Here is a 20,776-nt window from a genome sequence, read left to right on the forward strand (position 1 = left end):
AGTAGAGTAGAGTAGAGTAGAGTAGAGTAGAGTAGAGTAGAGTAGAGTAGAGTAGAGTAGAGTAGAGTAGAGTAGAGTAGAGTAGAGTAGAGTAGAGTAGAGTAGAGTAGAGTAGAGTAGAGTAGAGTAGAGTAGAGTAGAGTAGAGTAGAGTAGAGTAGAGTAGAGTAGAGTAGAGTAGAGTAGAGTAGAGTAGAGTAGAGTAGAGTAGAGTAGAGTAGAGTAGAGTAGAGTAGAGTAGAGTAGAGTAGAGTAGAGTAGAGTAGAGTAGAGTAGAGTAGAGTAGAGTAGAGTAGAGTAGAGTAGAGTAGAGTAGAGTAGAGTAGAGTAGAGTAGAGTAGAGTAGAGTAGAGTAGAGTAGAGTAGAGTAGAGTAGAGTAGAGTAGAGTAGAGTAGAGTAGAGTAGAGTAGAGTAGAGTAGAGTAGAGTAGAGTAGAGTAGAGTAGAGTAGAGTAGAGTAGAGTAGAGTAGAGTAGAGTAGAGTAGAGTAGAGTAGAGTAGAGTAGAGTAGAGTAGAGTAGAGTAGAGTAGAGTAGAGTAGAGTAGAGTAGAGTAGAGTAGAGTAGAGTAGAGTAGAGTAGAGTAGAGTAGAGTAGAGTAGAGTAGAGTAGAGTAGAGTAGAGTAGAGTAGAGTAGAGTAGAGTAGAGTAGAGTAGAGTAGAGTAGAGTAGAATAGAATAGAATAGAATAGAATAGAATAGAATAGAATAGAATAGAATAGAATGGAAAGGAATAGAAAATAATTGATCAGGGTAGAATAGAATGGAACATAATAGAACGGAATATAATAGGATTGAACAGAATATAAAAAAAAGAACAGGATAGAACAGATGTTAGCTACATTTTGAACTATCAGGTCAATTTTAATTTAAAATTTTTCCGGTGGACCGCAATCAAAATATTACTAACCATTTGTAAAACTTCAACGATGTATATAGAGAAGCAATTACATCAAATTCAAACCTCAGAGTATTAGGATTCGAAAAAAAATGTTTTTTTTCTGAAATAAGGTAATCTTTACAAAACTTTTGAATTAGTTTTTTAATTAGTGCTTCCTTACGATTAGAACAGAAAAGTATGCTCTCTTCTTTAGTTATTTCTCTGTGAAATGTGTTTGCTCTGGATTTCGAGAAAAAGTTGCAAGTGATCGCACTCCGGTAAAATCATGCTGTTGGTTTGAAAACATTTACTGTAAATTGTACGTTCCTGATACACGAGACCCATTTGAACTGCTATAAACTGGAAGGCTCTAAAATTCCAAATTTGAGGCAATCTCTCCGTGTTCTGTTGAACTTTTTTCGAAGTACAAAATCTCAGTCCAAACGATTGTAGAATGCAGTCTTGAGGTTTATTTTCCATTTTTCTCCCTTGTAAAACGGTTGCGGTCAGCAACAACACCAATGGATGGCACTGAAACAACATGGTTGGTTCCAGGGAAAAAGACCGACCCTAAACACGCAAAGGCAACCACCAACGGAACAGGAAATGGACGTTTACTTTCCGCTACCATCTCGTAGGAAAATGCCGCGGCGTTTAAAATGATTTTTTTCTCTTACTTCTCTAAGTAATTGCAAAACTGGCCTTGATTTGATGGTTGTTAGGAAAGAACGGGGGTTTGAGGATGGGGTTTTTAAGCTTTCGGGACCGGGTGAATATGTCCAAGATAAATAAAGGGATCGGTCGGAAGTGGGATCTAAATTCTCCACCAGCTAGCTGTCCCCCGGAGATCATTATAATTTTTTTCGCCGCCCCTTTCTCGCCAATGCTGACGACGTTATCTTTTATTCAAATACTTTCTCGTTTAGTCTGTCCAAACAGAGAAAGAGACAGAACGCGGAGCTAGAATTGTTTCCTAGCCAACCATTACCGGGGCCAACCTCCGGTGGGGTTTGTGATTTGAAATTCAAGCGATAAAAATAGATTCTGAAGGAAGGACCCTTTCAGGATGAAAGCCATTCGAAGCGATTTTTTCCTCCGTCTTTGCGATAGACCCAAAGGGGTAAATTACTTTCAAATTGTGTCTATCATCTAGGGAAAATCATTATTGGGGACACGGATTTGGAACTTGGGAAGTTTTTTTTCGCACTCGTTAAATAACTATTAGCAGGGAGGACCTCATTTGCGTTTTTTCCGCAGAATAATAATTTTATCGTTATGAAAACGATGTTTTATGGTTTCTGAATAACAGAAGTTTTAAAAGACATTAATCATAGAATTTACAAAATCTACGTGCTTAGTTCAATTTCCAATTGTCGCCTTTGGAGGGCTGCCAAAATTTATCAACCATTTTAAAGTGACCCCTTTCCTGCAACTTTCGAAAAAGCAATATGCTTCAAAAGAATCAACCTGAAAAGTGGTCACACCGCCAAGATTATCAATTCAGAGCTCGCTGCTCGTTACCGAGTTCGAAAGTTTGCTCCGAATCTAGTGCCATTGGCATTGTTGCCGGTTGATTGTGAATGCACCCTCGAGAGTACAACCCGAGAATGGCCACATTTTGGTTTGCTGGATTTTGCGAGAAGAGGGAATATTATCAAGAAAAGTGTCTTTCTCGAAGAAGGAGAGGACCAAAAAGTCCAACGAACATGCCGGGTCCCAAAAAGGTCAGAATTCGTCGGTCCTCTCGATGATTGCAATGCCAGAAGTTACTTTCACTGAGCTTCATGGACTTACGACAACTGGACTGGCTGCACATCTTTACGATTGCTGAATGTTGATGAGCTTCTCGGAATATTTACTTGCGCGAGGCAATTGGTTTATCTTCCAGGGAATCAAAAGTAAACGTTATTCCAAAAGTGTTAAACTGAACTTAACGAAAATTTCAAAATTCGTTTAAAAACATTTCAACTGAAATTTCCTTCAACCGAAGCATTCATTCACCTCGAAAAGGTCAACCAATATTTCACAGATACTGTTGGGCAAGCGCAGCCATTGCCTCAAATCGATTGTCCAAAAAGTGTAATAAATCAAGAACAATCGTTCACCTCCAGTCGAGAAGAAAAAGCGAACCCAAAACCAAAGTCAAAGTGCATCAGTACTACCCACCTGAGTCAGTGCCGCTTTTTGGATATTGCAAAGCTTCACTGAACCATCGCAATTCCGTTCGTTTTGGTTCCGTCGGCTGGCGTTTCGGAATTTTCATTCGGTACTTATTCGATGACGACGACGCAGAAAAAAAAAACACAATGATACCATACAATTTAAATTGTGTATATCATATCCATACTCCGTTTGTATACAGTAGTTTGATTGTAACATAGTAATAACGAAAGAGCGAACACAGTAGCACCCTGAACTGGAGAAATAATAAACGAAGTGATTTTAATTTTAGAAACCACCCTCCGGACTTGAATTGTTCTAGCTGTTGTTGTCGTCGTCGTCGTCGACTACTGAACATGTGCTACTGTCTGGCAGTTGTTTGTAGGGGTACTCAAGTTGCCATTCGTTTGCTTCTAAACTGTGGGAAATTACGCTTCCAATATGAATGTTGAGTTAAAACAAATGAATAAATGAAACACCACAGTGAACTAAGATCTTTTACAATTTACAGTTGAAACGCATTTATGTTGTAATTTAAATTCAAAGACAAATATATGTATTTGAGGATCAGGACATGGTCGTTTGGTAAATAGTCGGTAGGATGTTGGGTCGATAATTCATCAGGTCAAGTAGATCAATTTTGAATCGATGTTAGGCTAAATTTGGCTTTATGATCAGTTTGACCTATTTCTATTGATCTTAAAATTCGTTAGGCATAACGTCCATTTGGTCAAATATTCATTCGCTCTATCATCCTTTCAGCCTAACATGCATTCATTAAGCCTAACATCCTTCGGCTTGACGACCTTCGACTTCCATTCGATCGAAGGCCCGAAGAACAAAAAAATCGGGTAACGAGAGCACTGACACGATTTCGATTTTTTTTTTATCGAAACACATATTTTATTTTGTTTGACGTTTCGGATCTACTGATCACCATTTTCAAGGAAGATCGATTATAAATAGAGTTTTCGCTCAACTACATGTGAACAAGTATGTGAAACATTATTTTTTCTCTTTAATAAAAATGTCTCTATTTTATTGTAGTTGGTCTACCGTCAAAAACCTTCAAGTTTGCCAAATTAATATGCATTTTATTCGCCGGTTTAATATGCTTTCACTAGAAAACTGTTCAACTTTCAATGGGTCTCGCTTGAGGAGAATTGGCGGATTTATTTCGAAGGTTTGCAATAGAGAGAGAGAATTTTTTGCATTTGGAATGGTAATGATTACAATTCCACAACTGCTTCACAAATTGCAACAATTTGCAACAATTCGCACATTTTCTCTCTGAGCACTGTTTTCTTTCATTTGAACTCAAACCTTCTCATTGTCTCTCACAAATTGCCACAAATTCAATCATTGGCTGCAAAACATGTGTGATCATTGACGTATCTTCTCCCTTGATCTCAGTCCTCCGATTTATATCCTTTGATACGATCTGGACTTTGTTTGATTGGTACCAAGCCATCGTGTCCTTTTCAGGGTGGATAAAAATCAATAAATTAATAAAAAAAATGGATTTTTTTAAATTTAAATCGTATTTTTTTAAATTTAAATCCGATTTTTAGGTTTAAATAGGATTTGTTCTATAATTTGCCTTTGTGGGAAATATTTCAGCATTCGAAGGTTCTTTCATCATGTGATAAAGCTGAATTGTTTATTTCCGGTTTATAAAGGCTGTATAAGTGTAACATTCATCTACATATATATATAAAAAGCAATTTCTGTGGGTTTGTTTGTCCTCTATAGGCTCAGCCGTCTTAAGAGCTAGAGAGCTGAAATTTGGCATGGATGCTCATTAGGACCAGGAATGATGAAAAATGGTTTCAGGTCACCCATACAAGACAAATATTGTTTTCCTGTTTTTCACGTTATTTTTCGTCGGATCGTGATGAAAATTTGCATGTGGAGGTTTTGAGAGATGAGGAATCGATTTCAGGTATAGAATTTTAGGTCAGAGGTCGCCAAAAGGGGTCGTCCACATTACTTTGTAATATTTTTGTGATAATGACGTTAGTTTACATCGGATTGAGATAAAAATTTGCGCTCGGATGGTTTTAGGGACGGGCAATCGATTGCCGGTACCATGGCCGTAGGAACGGGGGGGGGGGGGGGGGGGTTTGGGGGTTTGGGGGTTTGGGGGTTAAAGCCCCCCTCATGAGGATCCAATACAGCAAACGAGGTATTCTACTCTACACTCAAAATTTTAAATTCGATTATAATTTTAATGGCATGTGCGGCGGAATGAAAACTAGAGAGAATTTGTTTTATAGAATTTGAAAGAAAGGTAGATAGACAGGCATTAGTATGATGTATGATGTAAGCTAACATCCTATGTAGCGTGGCACAGCCCGTTTGCAGCGAACTATTCGCACATAACAATTCGATCACGATTTCCAACTCATTGCCTAAAAATGCCTTTGAGTGGACTGTTTCAAGGGAATGAATGTACAAGTAGAGTAACCTGTACTATTCTGTGGGGTAAGGATAATGGGTCTCCACCGAAAGTACAATTTATTGACAATCAATTGAAAATTGATTTGAGACCAAACCATTTGGCTCGCTATACATGGGAATTCTCTTTCTGGGTTTCTCATGTATAGTTAGCTAATGCAGAGCAAAGGCGGGAGCAATCCATGGGAGCTTTTCATCAACATGCCCTCTAGCCTAAAATTTCAACACCTGTCAAGCTTTCTCCTATTGGCGCACTAATGCCTGTCTATCCACCTTTCTTTCAAATTCTATAAAATAAATTCTCTCTAGTTTTCATTCCGCCGCACATGCCATTAAAATTATAATCATACAAATTACGGCGATTAAAATCATATAACAAATTTTAAATTCAGAACCAAATTATGACAACAGAGTAAGGTGAATCAAGGGTAACAATCAAGACTTAAAACTAATGCCAAAACCTCAAAAATCCATCCCAAGTCTAAAATTCTGCTACACTTTTTCAAAATTTTCTCCCTTCTTCATCGAAATTCAGGTCTGAACATTAAATTCCGAATTAAATTAAACCAATTTCAGAGGTTCTGATTCCATAATTCCCATAACCAAAATTGTATTCCTATTTTCGTATTTCGCATTCTGTATCCAGTTCAGGATTTCTGATATTTAGTTCGAATAATCATGAGAAATTAGAAATGAAAAGCTGCTTTGAAATCCTAGTTCAAATTTGGTTTTGCATTTCATATCAAATTTAAATCATGTCTTTGGAGATCATATGACACATTCCACGCGCTTGTACCGCTCAAAAGTGATTTTTATCCGTTCGCGTATCAAAAAATCTCAAAATTGTCTATAATTTTGATAATTCAAATCACACAAAACCAACGGAAAAAACCCGATTTAATACACTTAACAGTGGATTGTAGCCTTTCTTACAGTCTATAAATTATATTTGGATACACATGACACAAAGTAATAAATTAATGATAGATTTATAAATTCTGAGTAATGATTTAAGAATTTCGAACGTAGTAAATCCTAAATGAATTTAAGAAATTAAGATTCAAAATTTTTAATAGGACAAAAGTATTTTTAAATAATTATAATTTTCACTTAAATAATTACATAATTGTAAACTAATTGAAAATTTTTGAATGATTGAATTCTGGAATATCTTGTATTATCCCGTTTCTATGACATTATGATCTTATATCTATAAAATAGAAGAGCTCTAAAAATGAAGAGTATATATTTTCAAAAAAGATGCCATGTGTTTCAAATAATTCAACCTCTCAAGTAAAGGAAGCGAAAAAATTATAAAAAAAAGTAAATTTTCAACTGCTAGACTAAAATACGATGAATCAACGTAGTTTAGAGTAATCGATCGAATTAACTATAGATATTTAACATTTTGACAACTTTGAAATGTTAATATTTTCAATTCTGTCATTTTGTCAATTATGTCTATTTTATCATTTTTGTCTATTCTGATAGTTTTGTCAATTTTATCCATTTTGTCAATTTTGTCAATTTTATAAATTTGGTAAATTTTAAAAATTTTGAAAATTTTGTAAATTTTGTAAACTTTGTAAATTTTGTAAATTTTGCAAATTTTGTAAATTTTGTAAATTTTGTAAATTTTGTAAATTTTGTAAATTTTGTAAATTTTGTTAATTTTGTAAATTTTGTAAATTTTGTAAATTTTGTTAATTTTGTAAATTTTGTAAATTTTGTAAATTATGTAAATTTTGTGAATTTTATAAATTTTGTGAATTTTATAAATTTTGTAAATTTTGTAAATTTTGTAAATTTTGTAAATTTTGTAAATTTTGTAAAATTTGTAAATTTTGTTAATTTTGTAAATTTTTTAAATTTTGTCAATCTTGTCCATTTGGATAGTCTTGTCAATTTTGTGAATTTAGTCAATTTAGGCTATTTTGTCAATTAAGCCTAGGTAGTCAATTTAGAAAAATTAGTAAACTTAGTCAGTTTAGTCAATTTTGTCAATTGTCTAAATTTGGACAATTTTGTAATTTTGTCAAATTCGCAAATTGGTCTACATAGATTTTTTTTGCATTTTTTGTCGTATAGTTAATTTATTCAAGTTGGTCAACTGTTTCGAATTTTGTAAATTTTGAGAATTTAGTCGAAATGGTCGATTTGGACTTTTCTCAATTTAGTTATTTTTGTAAATTTTGTCTATTTTGTAAACTTTTTCATTTTTCTCATTTTTTAATTGATGTTGTCAGTATTAAACTTTATAAGAAATACTATCAAATGAAAGTTATAACAAATAGATTACTAATTGTAATGATGATGAAATTATCCAATAGAATTGAAAAACGATTATATGTCAGTTAATTCATAGGCAAAGAAAATTTGGAACAGCAAGTGGAATTGAATGATACAAAAACTTGTACTTGTATTTTTTTCCAATAAGATTCTATTTTCCCTACCCAGCATGAGAGCAGCAGTGGTATCAATTTTTTCAAAAGGGCGTGCGGCCAAATGTTAACAAATCGAATTGTCAGCTGGGTGAAAAAGTACCGTTTGAAGACCTACATTTTAAACCTAATTACTTTCAACGCGATTTTCTCGAAACAGCTTTCGCCCTTTACAAAAATGAATCAACATAGAACTCAAAGTGTTTAGCATACCTATCAGGGGCATCCTTACTGGTATACGTTTAAGGGACAATTGGGTTGATCTAGTTACCAAAAATTTTAATGTTTGGCTTATAAAAAAAGCGATCCGTGATTCAAACAGCAATTTCACTGTTATCGAGCGCACATATAATATTTTAATGCATTTTGATGATTATTGATTTACATTTTACATTTCCGTCATTTTTGTCATTTCTGTCATTTATGTCAATTTTGTTAATTTTTCCAAAATTTTTTTTTTTTTTGGCAATTTTGTTTAATAATTTTTTTCAATTTTCTGTTTCATCAATATTGACAATATGTTTTATCAATTTTGTTTACTCAACACAGACACAGATTTTTCTGTTTCATCAATTTGACCTACAAGTTCTGCCAATTTGGTCAATTTTTTGCAATTATCTCAATTTTTTCAATTATGCCAATTTTTCTATTTTGTCAACTTTGTCGATTTATTTCAATTTTGTCAATTAGGTCAAATTGATGAAACAGAAAAAAAAACTGTCCAAATTGTCCATTTTGGCCACATTGACAAAATTGACAAAACTGAATTAACAAAATTGATAAAAAATATTGTCAATATTGATGAAACAGAAATTTTGAAAAAAAACTGACAAAATTGACAAAACTGATAAAAATGACAGAAACGACAAAAATAACGAAAATGTAAAATGTAAATCAATAATCATCAAAATGTATTAAAATATTATGTGTGCGCTCGATAACAGTGAATTGCTGTGAATTGCGGATCACTTTTTATGCAAGCCAAACATAAAATTTCTTAATTACTAGCTCAACCCAATTGCCCTTTAAATGTATACTAGTAATAATGCCCCTGAAAGGTATGCCAAGAAATAGAAAAGAAAAGATTTCTATGTTGATTTATTTTAGCAAAGGGCGAAAGAGAAAATCGCGTTGAAAGTAATTAGGATTAAAATGTAGGTCTTTAAACGGTACTTTTTCACCCAGCTGACAATTCGATTTGTTAACATTTGGCCGCACGCCCTTTTGAAAAAATTGATACCACTGCTGCTCTCATGCTGGGTAGGGAAAAAAGAATCTTATTGGAAAAAAAATAATGTGATACTGGGATCAACTCATCAAGCAGTAGCAGGTGCTGTAAACGCCATGATTTAGGCAACAACAGTACGCAGCTTTTTGGCTTGCCTTCAGTTCATGTTGAAAAAAAAAAACGCCATTTAAATATTATCAAAGATTACCATCTGTTAAAAGAGTTCTACTATTTTATAACGAATTTTTTAGATTTTCCCATAGTTTAACTACAAATTAGATTAAATTTTAGAGGTTTTCATCAAAATGAGAACAATCCAGAGTTTAAAAAAAATTAAACCGGTCTCTCGAAAATCAGGACAAATCCTGATAAATCAGGATACTTGGCACCTCTAAGCACAAGAGAAACAACAACAACAACTGAACAATTGTAATGCACGTCGGAGGTGCCAGGTGAACTGATTTTTCAGGACTTGTCCTGACTTTCAAGAGGTTCAAGGGTTTTAAGTAGTTTTCGCAAAGCCTAAATCAAGGCAAATATTTTACCCCAAGACAGCATCACGATTGGAATTGAAACAAAAAAGTTACCCAAGATGCTAAAGCGCTTACACTTTCTGCATTTGATTCCTTTTCCTGACTTCTGAACATGGATGCGCGCACATGGGTTCACACCTGGATTCGAGCACGTGCTCGAACTTGCACCCTACACTTTGAGTGCGGTGAGTTTAAATGGGTGCGTTTTAAACTTGCGTCCAAAAGTTGTGTGCAAGTAAGTGCAAAAACTTGCGTGCACTTCGCACCCAAGTTGTACCGTGAAGATTTTTGAAAAGGGCACATTTTTTGCCATATTTTCAAAATTTGTCAGGTTTGTAAAATTTATCAAGCTTATGAATGTTGTAATTTTAGTTTTTTTTTTGTATTTCTTATCAATTTTGTCAACTATGCAAATTTGGTCCAAATTGTAATTTTTAAGATTTTAACAATTATGTCATTTTTGTAATAATAGGCTATTTTGAAATTTTTGAAAATTATGTCAGTTTTGTAAATTATTGATTGATTCTGTCAATTTTGCATATTTTGAAAACTTTTTCAGTTTTATGATTTATATTCATTTTATCTATCCAGTTTTGTCAATTTTGTAAATGTTATCATTTATGTCAATCCATTCAAAATTGGTCAATTTTTGTCAACTTTTCCCATATTTGCGAAATTTGTCAGGTTAGTTAAAACTTGATAAAAGTTTGTGAATGTTGTCTATTTTGTAATTTTTATCAATTTTGTCAATTATGTAAATTTGGTCCACTTTGTAATTTAAGAAAATTTAAACAATTATGTCATTTTTGTAGTAATTGACTATTTTGACATTTTTGTCCATTATGTCGGTTTTGTAAATTTGTTTTGAAAATCGTCTAGCGCTGGATTGCATCTGAATTTTTGAATTTAAATCTGAATTCTGAAACTCACTATTGGACCAGATTTTTTTAAATTAAGTTTAAAATCAGAAATACTATAAAGTCCAGGGAATTCAACATTTTGAAATTAGCGCGTCTGTACAAAAAATGTCGATAAAATTAAATTGGGTGAAACTTTTTGTTGATGAATTTTCGTTTGAACGCGAAATTACGCCTATTTAAAATAGGATTTTTTTATCCGGGTAGGGGTAATAGATAGCCAAGATTTTTTAAATAGGATTTGATTAGATGTTCCGAAGTTTCAAAAGCGTTTTTTTTTCGAGCTAACTGATAGTTTCGCCTTTATGAAATGTTACGTTCGTTTGTTGCTAGATTCACGCTTTCTTCGACGTATCGAAGCCAGCCATCGCTGCAGAAAAATGCGGTGTTTAACCCTACAACCATCGGTTTAGTATGACAAGTTCGGGGTTATACCCCTTTTAAAACTCCGTATTATCGCGATATGGATTTAGTGCTTCGGCTCTAAAATTTTTGAAACCGGTTCGGTTGACACTGAACTGGTACAGAAATTAAATATTTTACAAATTTTCAATCTCTCCTTCTCCTTCTTCCCGCCCGTTTTGTCGTCATGAGTGGGAGTGGAGTGCGCCCATCGTGTAGCGAGCGCGCCCATCGTGTATATGACGTCATATATACGATAATCTTGATTTTAGTGATTGCTGGTTGTGGCTAGCAAGCCTAATTGACACGTTTTTTGGAGTGATGATTTGATGATAATTACTATGAAAATTTATTTTTCAAACTATTTTGTTTTTTTTTTTCTTTCTTTTATACATTGAAGAGGGAAAAAAATCAAATTTTTTAAGACAAAAATCATTTTTATTGTACTTCCCAGTTTCGCAAAAACGTAGTGACAAAGTTTATAAAAAAATCACACCAATACATACAAATACACTGACATCGTCTGAACTCGTCGAGCTGATTCGATAGGTACCTATAAAGGTATATCTAAGACCCATAATTAAGGATCTCCCAAATCGACCGATAACTATACCTTTCTGTAAGAAAGGCAAAAAGGTTTTTTACACATGTTTTAGATAATTTTGAAAATCAGTTTTTTTTTTGAAAAAAGTGGTGTTTTTAACAATTTTTACAAAATCATTAATTTTAATAAATGGATGATTTTATTTGGAATTATTTTTAGTATGTTCAGAAGCTAAAAAACACGGCTTCATTTTGTAGAAAAAAAAATTTGTTTATATCCAATGTAGTTGGTTTGAAAAGCGAACAAAAACAGTCGCAAATGAGTGAATGCACGTCACAAAAAAGGGAAGTTTTTAATATTACGAGAAAACTCTGACTTTTTTTGAAATAATAAAAATTAGATTTTCTTTGAAAATAATAAGACGATTCTAAAACTCTAAAATTTATAGAAATCGGTTGGAATCTAGCTGAGTTACAACAGCGCGAATGAGTTAATTCACGTCACAAAATTTGTTTTTTTGTCAAATTTTATACGAAAAATATGCTCTGAAAGCTGTTTTGACCCTCCAGATGGTCGGATTTTTACGAATCGAGCATAATTTAGTTGATTTTTTTTTTAATAAGTTCATTATTTTCAAACTAAAACACAAAAAGATTGAAAAAAAATTATTTTTTTTTTTGGTGAATCTTTGAATGAAGACAATAGTAATTTTAACATATGATCCCTCCCTATTCAAGTTCCAATCAAAATAAGAAAAAAGTTAGGTGCAGATACTGAAAATTTATGATGGAACAACAAAATATCGTTTTTGAAAGTGTACATAAAATTGGAAGACTCCAAAGAATGGTTCAGTATAACCATAGTATATCTTGATATTTCGTGACGGGAATTCAGTCAACTACCCTGTTCTGTTTGAAACTGAGTGAATTCACGTCACAACTTCAAATAAGCATAACTTCGTTCGTTGTTGTTCAATCAAAAAGCTTCGTACATCAAATTGTGCGTAACATTTTTCTTTAAAACTCATTCGAAGACTCCGATATTCTATTTCCACAGAGAGAATAGGAAATCAAAGATGTATGTACTAAAGTCCGAAATGGTTAATTCTAGCGTGAATTCACGTCACAAAAGTAATTAATCACAACAGAAACGACTTAAGTATTAAAATGACCAAATAATATTCATTTTGAAGGAAATTCAATTTGCGACCGTTTGCTGCAATTTTTTTCATTTTCAAGTAAATTGGTTGACTTCTAGAATGATAACAGTGCAGAAAAGTCCGGAAAAGCGATTTCACGTCTTATGTGTCCGTCTTACCCGCCTTAGCAACTTTTTTTTTTCAAAACGCTTGTTGTTCATGCCCTTTGACCGAAATTCGCTGATTGTCCTCCAGATGGTTAAAAAGAAGTCTATTGAACACTCTACCTTAGAAAACGGTTGAAATTTTCGAAAATTTTGCGAGTTATGAACTATTTTATGAGCAGAGAAAATTACATCAGATAATGGATTCTCAAAGTTTTTGTTTGTTTTGTTCACTTTTATAGGACCTTGCTTGACGTCTTACTCGACTTTTCCCTACAGAAAAAAATGTATAAATGTCGCTGATTCTCACCAGCCGTTCTTAATTTTTCGTTCCCCTATCAACGCTGAAAACAGCTGGCTATGTTGTTTCATCAGAACCTGCAGCATCCGAATTGACTTGATGAGTGCAAATTATCAGCTCAGTAAATCCCATTGACTTCATCACATCAAAGCTGAATGAGTGCGAAGGCAACCAGTAACAACCTTAAGTGAAGTTTACTAACATCAGCAGCCATCACCCTTTTTAGGCAGCAGCTTCCGAAACCGACCCGACCTCAAAACCAGAAGAAGGAGGGCTTTCGTCACATTTCCACATCCAAAATCAGATGCGCGCACTTACTGGGTTCTTCATGCATGATTATTTACAAGTTTTGCTAAATTACGAACTCTCTCAAGCTCTTTCTCGCTCGAGAAAGATCGACGCAACCATCAAACGACTTCCAATTAAATCGAATGTGTGGTGCTCCGCATACACACTACATAGATTACTCGGCTCAGGCTCAAGTGAGTTAGTGAGTAGCGAGGCCTCTTCTTGGAGCCGTACCGCGTGTCTCCAACAACGTTTGCCAACTTCTACGAGTTCTGTGTGTGATGAATCTCCGCCGTTCGCTTATCGGTTGTTGTCTCTTTATATGGGCCGGCTCGATTGCTATATGGGGCCACATGGTTGTTGGTGGTAAACACTTTACGACAGAACTACGTGGCGACTTTGGGTGACGACAACGACGAACGACAACGTTGACTGCTTCTGTTGTGGCCCAGACATCGACACAAATCTTGACATCTTCGGCATGTTGTTTTTCAGTTTCAAGTACCCTCCCCCCTCCCCTCCCTCTTCAAGTATGCTCCCCTATCACCATCTTCCTTCGATGGATGGACGAGTGACATCTGGCGGTTTTGCGTGATTGTGACACTTCTGCTGGGGCAATATACATACAAGTAATGTTTTCCAATTGACGACCTAAATTGTGTATTTTTATTTTGTTTTTGTTATGACAACATAAAAAAGAGCGTGCTGTTAATTTGATAAAAATAGAGGCTTATGTTTTTGACGGAGTAAAGTTTGTTTATTATTTGTAACTAAGAAATCCTTCTTTTGTCGTCTAGTTTTGAATCATAATCTAAGGGGGGAGGGGGGGGTAGATTGCCCCAAATTTCTATGAGAAATTCTAAACCTGTGAAATTTTATGTGCTGCAGGCTAAAATTGATCCTAGGCCTAGTGCAAGATCTCATACCAAATTTGTGCCAGATCGGATCACGGGAAGGGGTAGCTCAACGAGCCTGAAATTTGTATGGGATTTTGACTCATTTTTTTCGGGAGAAACATGAAAAACCAATTTGTCATTATCAACTTTGGTTCCCGTCGACCGATTTTTTTCAAAAACGGTTTTTCTTAAAGCCTAAATTATGAAAAATGTTTCATCCGAAGACTGCATTTCGATAAGAGTTAAAATAAAAAAGTTATTAGGCTTCAAAAATGGGCTCACTTTTTCAAGGGTGGTATTCATCACTGTTAATGAGGCGTCGATATGTTTGACCGCCCCGATTCATTAACAGTGATGAATAGCAATCCTTAAAAAAGTTAGCCCATTTATTTGAAGCCTAATAACTTTTTTAATCTTAACTCTTATCGAAATGCAGTCCTGGCGTGAAACATTTTTCATAATTTAGGCTTTAAGAAAAACCGTTTTTGAAGGAAATCGGCCAACGGGAACCAAAGTTATTGATGAAAAACTGGTTTTTCATGTTTTTCCCGAACAAAATGTCTCAAAATCCCATACAAACATCAGGCTCGTTGAGCGATTCCTTCCCATGATAGGGTCATTTGAGGCACTCTAGGGGGGAAGAGGGGTTGTGATTAAATAAATGTAATTGAAATTTTCAATAAATTGGAAAAAAAAATTCAAACCTTGCATGTAAACCTTGCATGTAACAACTTGCGCACAGTCTACATTCCACAAAATCAAAAAATCAATTTATTTTAAATCGAAAATTTGGAAAATTGGTCCAAGGAAAAATTTGATTTGACGACCTCTAAACTGTATCCTTTCGACCGTCATAGTGACAAAATCCGAAGTTTTCGCGTCAATTTACACCAAATGCTTAAAAAAGTTTTTTTGGTCCCGTTAAAAAAGCAAATGTTTTGCTCATTTTTAAGAACACTAAACTTCAAAATATGGACGACCCGAATGAAAAAAGGTCATCAATAAACAAAAACAAATCTTTGAAATAATGCAACAGAACTATGGGGCTTATTCTGCGACTCGAGTGACGTGACTTACGAAATTTCTTATCGTTTTGCAGGCTTAAAAAGCCTCTCTAGCCTCGAAAGTTTCGTTCGGATGAGTTGTTGTTTATTGATCTTCAGAGCTCATCGATACACAAATTTCTTTTTTGAAGCATTTTTTGGAGTCAGGACGATCAAGTGAAATTTCGTCAGTCACGTCACTCGAGTCGCAGAATAAGCCCCTATATCTTTTGATTGATTTTCGTTGAGCCCTCTCAACCAATACCAATTCTAAAGTTATGCGGAAATTCTTTTGAAAAGGACTTAAAATATTTTCTCTCTTATACCGCGTTAATTACGAAAAACCATGTACCATTGTAAGAATTTTCACATTCACATTCACATTCACATTCACTTTCACATTTCAGGAAGAATCTCTTAAATTGAAAATTGTCCCCACAGAATGTTGGAGGTGCCCTGGCCGAACCCTGCGAACTGTATCAGGAAGAGGGAAGAATTTTTGGATAGAAAAAATGTCAGAATTTTTATCTAAGAGAACTTTTATTTTACGTTCGACATTTGTTCGACTTTAATTCAACCGATTAAGAAATTTAATTGTGCAATTTGCCATACATATAATTCCTCAAAAAAAAGTTTTACTTCCCTATGGAAGGGCATTGAGCTTAAAAATATAGCAAAGTTGGAGAGCGGTGAGTCCAAAAAGTCTGTCAGTTTTTCCCTGTGAGTAAAACTGGATATCAATTCTTGGTACCCATGTATTTTAAGAATATACATATCTGTAAGAATTTTGAACATCATAAATGTGTGATTTAACAAAATTGGAATTGCCAAACGACATATGTATTTATTATTTTAAATTTTTATCACACACTCTCTTTACTCAAATTCTAGTAGATATTCCTCAAGTGAAGCTATGTTTTTCTCGAAGTTTTTTTTTTGCGAAAATCATCTCGTTGATTTAACGGGACTAAGTTTAATGAAAATAATTCGAAAGTTTCGTATTTCTATTGACAACTAGGCCGTGGCCGGCGTCGTTATTGATGCATAAGGAGAGCGCATTTATTTCGTTCATTGAGAATGTTCTGTCAATCGCAGGCACCATTCTTTTGAACTCTGGACAAAATTGGTGGCCTCGATCAATCAATCAATTCGTTCTAAGCCACTCCTGCGGTTATGAAATCCGGAATGTTTAAATATTAGATAGGGGCTTATGAGGATACTTGATTTCATTCCTTAGCTATATCTTGAAACTGGAATGTCTTACAAAGATCAAACGTTCTAGAATAAGGTTGCCAGAAATTTTTCATCACGTATCCGGGCAATTGATTTCAAAATTGACGACTAAAAATCCGTGCAATATCCGGGCAAATGTTGTCAAAACCCAAATATCACTCCACAAAAATCAAGAAAAAAAAAATTTAAGAAATTAATTTTTTTCAACAAACTGATCGAGAGATCTAAAATCGTATTTTAACCTTTCTTAAAATCTTTCATGGTTATTTTAATAAAACTTGCTCATAGAATTTCGTTTTGGAGGCATAAATAAATTAAATTTACAACACAATTACAGGGTGGCCAGCGAACCGGGAAAACCGGGAAAAAACCTGGAATTTCAAATAAAACCGGGAAAATTATTTATGGATTATTTTTTTCCATACATAAAGCTATTCAATAAATACTAAAATTCCTCCATTTTATCATAATGAAACTTTTTCTCTGAAGCTTTACAATTCATAGTCGTTTATTTAAGGATTGTAAAGCAAGAGCGGGAAAATGTCGGGATAAATGAGTAAAATGCCGGAAAAGGTCGGGGATTTCATTTTAAAAAATAGATTTTTGAACTCTGCGAATACATTTGTCGAGCAAAGAATCGTCGTGGAAAAGTTTCTCGAGCATAAAATATTTCTTATCTCACGCATATTGTGCACTGCAGTAAATGTAAAAATAGTTTGTAAATGAAATATACTTTTTACAACTGTGAAGTTTTAATTCGTTAAGTCTTGGTAGTTAACATTCATAGAGTTAATTAATCAAAGATTTTATTCCATTGTGCACTTTCTTTACATACAAATATCTGGAAAAAATAGACCTTAAAACCTGAATGAAGAGTTAAGTGAAAGGAATCAAAAGAATCCAAATGCTGCGACTTTTTAGTTCTCACGTTGAAATCTGACAGTTTTCTATTGAATCCACCTTTCTAAAACTTAGATTTACTTAAGCTTAACACTTATCTTATAACTGGAATTATTAAACATTAATTCAGAATTGATGATGTTCGAATCTGAATCAGGAGCTCATTTTTTTTTTCAGAAAAACACGTTATGCTGAATCGGCACTTGAAAAATAAGTAGAAATCTATAAAACACTTTTAAACTGGGAGAGTTATTTTGAAGAGTCTGGAAAAAAATATCGAATTAATTTTGTGAAAAAATTGAATGTTGATAGAACGTTAAAAGAGAGATATGAATTCAGTTATTTATCCTAACTCGGTCAATTAATTTTCTGAAAAGCTTTTTTACAAAGATCAAATTTTGATTTTAAATAATTTGAAAAATGAGAAACATTTTTGACGTGACTTTACTTATTTTCAGTTTTTTTTTTTCAATTGAGCTCACGGTGCCTTTATCAAAATTCAAAAATATTCATAATCATTCTTCAAGTTTTCATTTTATGGATAAAATGTTAAAAAGAATCTAATTTATTTGTTTGTGTTATATGTACTAACACACAACAAATTGTCAAAACTATAAAAACATAATTTCAAAAATCAAACATTAAATTTCTAACAAACGACATAACCTCTTAGTACTTATTTTATTGTTAAAATTTTCTTCTAATTTAGTTCAATTTTCATTTTTGAGATTAGGGAATTTTCCCATGCGGGAAAAATGCCGGAAACAAAAAAATTAAATCAGATGCCACCATTTTATTTGGTTAATTAGCAAACGCACAGAAGGCAGAAAGTGTGACAAACTACCAAGTTTTTGTGTTATTCCAGTATACATTTTTCATTTCAGAGAGATCAAAGCAGTCGGTGCTTCGGACATGACGTAAAATTTTTGCGCTCCGCGTTTTCGCAAATTTTCCAAAATTTTCCCCAATAAAAGTGGTAGTCGGTCGGTTTTGTGCCAAAATTAATACATCCTGGATCAATCGGTGCCTAAACTGGTGCGCCGTTGTGTGAACTTAATTGTTCATTCAAGTTTGTTAGTGAAATTCGACAATTTTCCGAAAAAGTTTAATCGATGGAAGTTTTCCTATGGGAAAAATAAATATAAACTGTGCATCTTTCAGTGAGAAAAAGAGAAGCTAAGGGAGAACTGTTCACTTGTGAGGGAGAGACTGTAAAACCGGTATGAACTGTGGTATTAAATGGCGAAATTTTTCTTTTGTAATGAAGCTTTCGAACGGGGTTTGTGTCTGGAGAAGTGTTTTTTTTTCGTTTTTTTTTGTCGCTCGTCTGGTTGTGTGATGACATGTACAAGCTTTATGTTTCGGAATTCAAACGCCAATCTAACAAAAAGTTGCGAATATCATCGCAGGATCTGAGAAACCATAGCAAGATAAGTAACACTTTCTTTACTGTTTACTTGATTCGATATTTTGTTTGTAGTAGGTGAAAATCAGCTCGGCTTGACACATAGACATAGTTTAGGTTGTTTTCATTTTTCGGAAATCAGTGAAGCTTTAAACTCCACGGAAGCTCGTACCTAGTACAGGGCTACCAAAATTGATATAATTATGTATTTTTTCATTTTGAAATAGTTTTGAGTATTAAAAAATTAAACATTGTCTTTGCTGAGTTTGTCATGTTAAAATTTCTCTATCCATTGGAAATTGATAACGATGAAGAAGTCCGTTTCAAAAGTTTGTCAAAATGTGTGTACCTAGTTTAATGTTTCTCGGTAAGAGAAAATGTGGATAAGAGTTTAAATTAAGGAATTAACAAAGAACTACCTGATTCATTTTTTATATTGAAAGATTGTTAGCTTCACTTTCTTGGCTGTTGCTGATTTTCCAGACTTCTCTTTTTAAACGAAAATGTGCATCCCATTATATTCTGGCCTGATTCTATCTATGGTGTTTTGTTATTGTCAGATAAATTCTAAAAAAAGTAACAGGTTTCTGGAAGAAAATTATCAAAAGATGTTGCTGCTATTGTTGGAAAAATGAAAAACTAACAAATGCATAAACTAAGAACACGAAATTTATGAGTTGAAACGAAAAAAATAAAAACTATGTTAAAAAATCGTAACTTTTTATATCGTTTCAAATATAAAGCTAAAAGCAAAATTCATATAAAAAAAAACAAATAAAACAATTTTTTTCACTCCTGACGCGCTTCAAAAATTTCATATCGATTTTTTTTTAGTTTTGAAATTATTATTTAAAGTAAATATGTTTGAGAAAAATCGAAAGAAACTTTTTTATAACGGAATTTTACTGGGAAATATTATATAAGAAAATGTAGGATGTAACAAAACACTAGTCAAAAGTGTCTCCCAATTGAATCGTTCTACCCCATCTCCAACAAATATTTTTTTTGCTAGGATGCAGAGGTAACCTCGGTCCTTAAGCACAACGTTGTTCTTTCATCCTTTTCTCTATTTTCCATCCTATCTATTGACTACTAGGACGTGGCCGGCGCCGTTATTGATGTGAAAGAGAGAGCATCAGTTTTGTTCATTGTGAATGTGCTGTCAATCCCAGATACCATTCTTTTGACCTCTGGACAAAATTGATGGCCTCGGTCAATCACGGAGTAGCAACCATTGGCGATGTGGAATTCGTTCTACTGAGCCACGCCTGCAACGATGGAGCTCTAAATGCAGCTAAAGTAATATAATTCCGATAATGCAATCACTTTATGACTAGAAAAAACTTAGTATTGTAAACATAGAAGTTCACGCATTTCGGGTTTCATAGTTCAGGTGGATGTGAGTAGTCAATCAAGCTAAGCTAAGCTAGCTATTCCAGTATACATTTTTCATTTCAACCAGTGCGTTTAAAATTTGAAAATTGAATAAAAGCATGCAATTTTGATTTTCAATTAATTTACCAGAATTTAGCTATATATATTTAGGCATCTAGAGCTCATCGCATTCCAAAATAAAATTTAAAGGTATCCAATAAAAAATATTATTCAGTGTGCAATATGAGAAATGAAATTAAATTTTAGATTCCTTAGCATGAATAAGGTTCATCGGAATCTGTTTTATGAAGTATAGAAGAAAAATATTAGAATATCAATCTGTAGCCAAGCTTTAAATCAAAACTTGATTTCTTATTCCGAAAATAAAATAAGCGTCAGAAAAAGAAATTTGAATGAAGAATCCAAAATTAAGTTGATTTATGGATCCGTGATTCAATACGAAATTCATCGCGC

At 33.7% G+C, this 20,776-nt stretch overlaps 1 protein-coding gene across 6 annotated transcripts in view; it reads left to right on the plus strand.

Annotated features, from left to right (window-relative positions):
- The window catches only part of LOC129751365 (homeodomain-interacting protein kinase 3), a 198,251-nt gene that overhangs the window by 116,201 nt on the left and 61,274 nt on the right, over positions 1 to 20,776 (plus strand). The gene's annotated exons all lie outside the window — the stretch shown is intronic.

This window comes from Uranotaenia lowii, chromosome 3 (genome assembly GCF_029784155.1).
Source record: "Uranotaenia lowii strain MFRU-FL chromosome 3, ASM2978415v1, whole genome shotgun sequence".
NCBI lineage: Eukaryota > Metazoa > Arthropoda > Insecta > Diptera > Culicidae > Uranotaenia > Uranotaenia lowii.